Here is a 7,500-nt window from a genome sequence, read left to right on the forward strand (position 1 = left end):
GAGAATTCTGGTCGATTTCTACATCCTGAAACACAAAGAATCCAGAGAAAAATACAGAGAGTTGGTCGGATTCCCAATCCAAGACCCATGGTGGTGTGAAGGCCATAAAGAGACAGTTTTGGGGCAGATCAAGGGGGAAGTTGAGAACGACCCTCTGAACGGTTTTGATCATTGTTGACAACACCCAAAGACTTATCTGGAGCCTGTGAACACACGCAAATGGTGAGGAAAGGAGGGAGTTGGCCGGAATCCATTCCCAAGGGCCAATGCAGCCTTAAAGGGAGATTGGTGTGGAAAGCAGTTTCATGGGGAACAAAGAGGGAAGTGATGCACGACCCTTGGATGGTGATTGATCATGGATGATCATGTCTAAGGCTTCCTATGTGTCTTGGGAACACACGCAATTGGTTAGGAGAGGAGGGGGAAGGCTTGACTCCACTCTCAAAGGCATGAACAGCCTTGAAGATGGATGCAGTATAGAAACTGGTTTCATGGAAGTTTCATGGAAGGAGTGATGGGCACGAACCATGGTTAGATCTTATCAATACTGGGAGTATGTGATAAGGGTTTGATGAAGGCGTGCTAGGAGGAGCATGGACGCCCCTGATGAGGTAACAGGTGGGGACTGCAGACCATTGGACATAGTCTGGTACACTATGGGTTGATCTGGTCCAGCAGTTACACCTTACTCTGTTTTATGATTATTAATCATATTATTCATTGTTCTTATGATTGAGATTGATGATTAGACATAGTAGCACTGAACCATGGCTTGGCCGGTTCAGAAGAACCCTCCATGGCCTTGGTTTGGCAGCTAAGTCTGGATCTCCTACTTCCTGATGGATTTATGGCGATCTGACTTTGGAATCCTCTTAGTGGTGAATTATCATGAATTATCATGGTATTAGGGGATTTTTATCTGATTGATTTCGAGATGGTCAATGTGGCCGGTGGGGCTGTTCTAGGTCGAGATCCATAGGATCGAGATCGGTTCTTGGAATTCTGACTTGACCATTCTCTTAGTTAAGATTTATCATGAATTATCATGAATCCTAATGAGTTTTTAGGGATTGATTTAGAGATGGTCCCTTGGGCCGGTTTGGCTGGTCTTGGCCGAGATCTATGGGATGGAGGCCGGTTCTGGGAAATCTGATTGGACCATTCTCTTAGTTATGATTTATCATGAATTGTCATGAATGTTAATTGATTTTTGGAGCAGGGTTGCTTGCGGTCGAAATTGCACCTGAGGGCATATTGGGGTCAGATCCTTGTGTTAGGATATCTGATCATATGTTGTGTGCTGGAACATATTGTCACTTATGATATTGATCATAAGGAATTGCTGGTTATCAACCTTGGTGTTGGTAAGGCAGGCCGTGTGTGGTCTGATCATTGGCAAGGATGGACGACCTGATCCTTGGATGATGGATCAAGGTGTCTGATCTGATTGATCAAAGGATGCACCGGTGGTAAGAGCAACACTAATCAGGTTCAGTGGGACATGGTTCCATGACTGATTAGGAAGTATGAAGACTCATCAGTTCTGAGTCATGTGGGGTGGTTGGTTGATTGACTCAGGATCTGATGGGCATTGTTAGTCTTTGTGAGGACTTGATCTGGTTAGTCCATGAGAGGACTTGGTATGATTAGTCCATGAGCTGGACTTGGTATCATAAGTTGATAAGGCAAAAGGATGTGGAACAGTGCATGAACCGGTAAGGGCCAGATGCATGTCCTTAGCTGATTGAAGACTTCCCAAAGGTTACTTATGTCTGTGGGGATGGTTGGCTGAATGACTAAGTACCCAAGGGAAGAGTTTATGCAGGTATGATCTGTCAATGTTGCATAGATCTAGATAGAATGGCTTAGGGGAACAGAACCTCTGATTGTATGACTTGGTCTAGGTTCAGATTCGACCTTGGAGCTAGCTGGCAGTTGTGTTTACTGACCAGTAGCTGAGGTGATCTGATCAGACAAGTGTTAGATTGGATTTAGTCCAATGGATGATAGATGTTATTCCGCTGTGCATAAGTTGAAATGATCTAAGCTAGGGAATGACTAAGGTAGTCTTGAGCTAAGATCTGAGTTAGCCCTCGCCTATGGGCGATGTTTTTAAATAAAGGGCAAAATTTTTAGAGGTTCGGTCAGTGTATAGACCGAGCGACGTGAGGCATCGACCGCGGCCTGGTCGGCCGGGATCGGGTCTTACAAGTTGGTATCAGAGCATGCTTGATCCTGTTGAGGACAGTGCTCAAATATGTTAAGTTCCAAACCGAAATTATTTCTGAAAACTGAGATGACTTGGAACCTTAGTTGTGGTGAGCCAAGTGAGAGTTGAGGTAAGTTTGGGTTTCATGCTTGTGAACGGGGAAGTTCCAAGATGAGCCGGCTTAGCCAAGATACACTCTTCCACGGCAAGACCCTGAAAACATAAAGGTTAGTTTATCTAGTTATTTGGGAATAATAGACGGATTGGATGATGGACGCAATGCAAGATCTTTGTATGGACGACCTGGACAAGGGAAGTAACATGGACCAGAGAGTGGCTTAGGTTGAAAGAAACGTGCAGCACTCTCTTGGAGGTAAATGTTATCCCTTGATGGCCGTTCAAAACAAGTGAGCATATGCAATGTTCATGTTAGTCTAAGGGAGACACTACATGGCTAGTACATGAGTGGGCTTGTGATCAGATGGATCAGCTTGGACTCAGTGTAAGTCAAGGTAGGATTCCTTAAGATTGAGTGAATGAAATGGATCAATTCCAAGAGGAATTGGAAACACGATGTTAAGTATCTTAGTATGATGAGGATTGAGGTATACTATAAACACTTTTGTGAATGGTATGGGACGTTCACAGATGTGTGATGCTTTGGAGAATGGTATGGGACATTTTCCAAATGTGTGATCAAACCGAAATCCTACTCATCTAAGTACTTAATGATCGGTGGTGTGGAAACACATTATTTGATACTGGAGCTACACATAGTGCTGTGAGTCCAGGAATGGTTGGAAAAGGTTTGTTCCAGTATGGAACATGGGATGGTCCTGAACGAGTGAGTGCGGCCGGAGGGCAAGTTATGAACTCACTCGGTCTGGTTAAGGACATCCCTGTGGTGATCTTGGATAGGCCGATGCCTATAGATCTGATTGTTGTCCCCCTCAAGCATCATGAAGTGATCTTGGGCATGGACTGGTTGGGAAAGTATCGGGCAACTCTAGATTGTCACCGGGGAAGGGTGCAACTTGAGAACGAGTTTGGACCCCGATTAAGTACCAAGGAATCAAGCCAACCTCTTGTAGTTGGTGGTTTCAGCAGTCCAAGTAGAACGGATGCTTGGAAATGGTTGTGAGGCCTTTTTGGCTACCATTTACACCGATGAGGTTGTAGGGGCCTGTGACCCAGAGGGTATACCGTTGGTTCGGGAATTTCAGGATGTGTTTGGGGCACTACAGGGCATTCCCCCTGATAGGGCTGACCCATTCATCATTGAATTGGAACCTGGAACGGCCCCATTATCTAAAAGTCCATATAGAATGGCACCAGCTCAGATGGCAGAGCTGAAGAAGCAACTTGAGGAGTTGCTTGAGAAGGGGTTCATACACCCTAGTGTATCACCTTGGGGAGCACCAGTCCTATTTGTTAAGAAAAAAGGATGGTAGCTTTAGGTTGTGCATTGATTATAGGGGTTTGAACAGGGTGACTGGGAAGAACAAGTACCCTTTACCCAGGATTGATGAATTGCTGGAATCATAAACCTTATTGTCCAGGAAGGACTTAAGGGAACAGAACAATCTGTTAGGACTCATGGTAGAGTGAGCAGCCTAAAGATTGGAACATGTTCACTAGGACTTGGCTGGTGCATCGAGTGGCTTGGAGATTGGTTGAATCTACTAAGACTTGAGTACTCAGTATGTTCCTAGGTACTGAATTTGATCTAGTCATGGAACTAAAGTGTTCTACATGGACTTGGTGTCTACTAGGAACGCAACCTGGAGAGTTGGGTCAGTGACACAAGTCATGTCTTTGTATGGGTGCTTGATGGACCACTTGATAAGATTTTGGGTTAAAAATCTATCAAGTGGGGAAGACTTGTTGTGTATATGATGACCAAGACATGGTCAGTGAGAAAGAACAAGGTGGGAGATGCAACGAACTGGTTAGAAAGAACCAATCGAGCATGCTCCATGTTCTGGGTACAAAAAAGTCGGATGGAACCTTGGTCATGAGACAAGAGGTTAACACCACTGGATTCGAGGACGAATCCTTCGTAAGTGGGGGAGACTTGTCATGTCCCCGATCCTGGATAGGATCGTCCGGACGGACTGCGGTGCAAGGAAACGCACCAGTCAGGTCACATGACCTAAGGACAAGCGTGTCATGGTCCTGAATGAGGGTTAAGGGCATCAGTCAGCTGAGACTTAACCAGGATACGATGGAAATAAGGGTAAAGGAGCTGGGTGAGTGTTTAGGCAGCTGGACGAGTGTTGGCTTGAGTTCAATCAGCTCGGTTCAGCTGGTATTCAGTTCACCATGATCTGTTCAGCTCACAGGAGCTGGTAGACTAGCTCACTCAGCTGGGAACAGCTGGAGGTCAGCTCAATCCGGTGAACGGTGCGTTCTGGTTCGGATCAGTGTGGGCGAGTCCGGGACGGTTACTGGGCGAGCCGATGGTCCGGGTGCAGGACGGTTCGACCAAATGGGTCTTAGTCTTGGGACAGGGAGTGGCCAAGCTTCCAGAGTGTGAGCTGAGGCTCAGTGATCGATTTGCCAAAGGAAGAAAAGGGGAGAAACCGCCAATGGGCGGTTATGGGGCGGTTATGGGACGGTTTTGGGAAGAAGGGATGGGATTTTGGTAACTGTTCGCCCAGGCGGTTGGGGACAGTTTAAATCGTCCTCTCTCTCTCATTTCTGATAATTCTGGTCGATTTCTACATCCTGAAACACAAAGAATCCAGAGAAAAATACAGAGAGTTGGTCGGATTCCCAATCCAAGACCCATGGTGGTGTGAAGGCCATAAAGAGACAGTTTTGGGGCAGATCAAGGGGGAAGTTGAGAACGACCCTCTGAACGGTTTTGATCATTGTTGACAACACCCAAAGACTTATCTGGAGCCTATGAACACACGCAAATGGTGAGGAAAGGAGGGAGTTGGCCGGAATCCATTCCCAAGGGCCAATGCAGCCTTAAAGGGAGATTGGTGTGGAAAGCAGTTTCATGGGGAACAAAGAGGGAAGTGATGCACGACCCTTGGATGGTGATTGATCATGGATGATCATGTCTAAGGCTTCCTATGTGTCTTGGGAACACACGCAATTGGTTAGGAGAGGAGGGGGAAGGCTTGACTCCACTCTCAAAGGCATGAACAGCCTTGAAGATGGATGCAGTATAGAAACTGGTTTCATGGAAGTTTCATGGAAGGAGTGATGGGCACGAACCATGGTTAGATCTTATCAATACTGGGAGTATGTGATAAGGGTTTGATGAAGGCGTGCTAGGAGGAGCATGGACGCCCCTGATGAGGTAACAGGTGGGGACTGCAGACCATTGGACATAGTCTGGTACACTATGGGTTGATCTGGTCCAGCAGTTACACCTTACTCTGTTTTATGATTATTAATCATATTATTCATTGTTCTTATGATTGAGATTGATGATTAGACATAGTAGCACTGAACCATGGCTTGGCCGGTTCAGAAGAACCCTCCATGGCCTTGGTTTGGCAGCTAAGTCTGGATCTCCTACTTCCTGATGGATTTATGGCGATCTGACTTTGGAATCCTCTTAGTGGTGAATTATCATGAATTATCATGGTATTAGGGGATTTTTATCTGATTGATTTCGAGATGGTCAATGTGGCCGGTGGGGCTGTTCTAGGTCGAGATCCATAGGATCGAGATCGGTTCTTGGAATTCTGACTTGACCATTCTCTTAGTTAAGATTTATCATGAATTATCATGAATCCTAATGAGTTTTTAGGGATTGATTTAGAGATGGTCCCTTGGGCCGGTTTGGCTGGTCTTGGCCGAGATCTATGGGATGGAGGCCGGTTCTGGGAAATCTGATTGGACCATTCTCTTAGTTATGATTTATCATGAATTGTCATGAATGTTAATTGATTTTTGGAGCAGGGTTGCTTGCGGTCGAAATTGCACCTGAGGGCATATTGGGGTCAGATCCTTGTGTTAGGATATCTGATCATATGTTGTGTGCTGGAACATATTGTCACTTATGATATTGATCATAAGGAATTGCTGGTTATCAACCTTGGTGTTGGTAAGGCAGGCCGTGTGTGGTCTGATCATTGGCAAGGATGGACGACCTGATCCTTGGATGATGGATCAAGGTGTCTGATCTGATTGATCAAAGGATGCACCGGTGGTAAGAGCAACACTAATCAGGTTCAGTGGGACATGGTTCCATGACTGATTAGGAAGTATGAAGACTCATCAGTTCTGAGTCATGTGGGGTGGTTGGTTGATTGACTCAGGATCTGATGGGCATTGTTAGTCTTTGTGAGGACTTGATCTGGTTAGTCCATGAGAGGACTTGGTATGATTAGTCCATGAGCTGGACTTGGTATCATAAGTTGATAAGGCAAAAGGATGTGGAACAGTGCATGAACCGGTAAGGGCCAGATGCATGTCCTTAGCTGATTGAAGACTTCCCAAAGGTTACTTATGTCTGTGGGGATGGTTGGCTGAATGACTAAGTACCCAAGGGAAGAGTTTATGCAGGTATGATCTGTCAATGTTGCATAGATCTAGATAGAATGGCTTAGGGGAACAGAACCTCTGATTGTATGACTTGGTCTAGGTTCAGATTCGACCTTGGAGCTAGCTGGCAGTTGTGTTTACTGACCAGTAGCTGAGGTGATCTGATCAGACAAGTGTTAGATTGGATTTAGTCCAATGGATGATAGATGTTATTCCGCTGTGCATAAGTTGAAATGATCTAAGCTAGGGAATGACTAAGGTAGTCTTGAGCTAAGATCTGAGTTAGCCCTCGCCTATGGGCGATGTTTTTAAATAAAGGGCAAAATTTTTAGAGGTTCGGTCAGTGTATAGACCGAGCGACGTGAGGCATCGACCGCGGCCTGGTCGGCCGGGATCGGGTCTTACAGTTCGGGTGATTTTGGCCCACGTGGGCTGTCTGTTCAATACACACAGGACGTCCGTCAGCACACGCAAGACGTCCGTGCCTGTCCGTTAGCACACACAGACTGTCCATGGACTGATCCGTGTACTGAACTCATATCAGCATGCTGACCACACATATCAGCATGCTGGCCCTTCCCGTGGACTGTCCGTGTACTGATTTTGGACAACTGATGCACCATGTCAGTACACATATCAGCATGCTGGCCCTTCCCGTGAACTGATCCGTGTACTGATCCGTGTACTGATCCGTGTACTGAACTCATATCAGCATGCTGACCACACATATCAGCATGCTGGCCCTTCCCGTGGACTGTCCGTGTACTGATCCGTGTACTGATCCG

The sequence above is a fragment of the Brassica napus genome, unplaced genomic scaffold, assembly GCF_020379485.1.
Source record: "Brassica napus cultivar Da-Ae unplaced genomic scaffold, Da-Ae ScsIHWf_1651;HRSCAF=2272, whole genome shotgun sequence".
NCBI lineage: Eukaryota > Viridiplantae > Streptophyta > Magnoliopsida > Brassicales > Brassicaceae > Brassica > Brassica napus.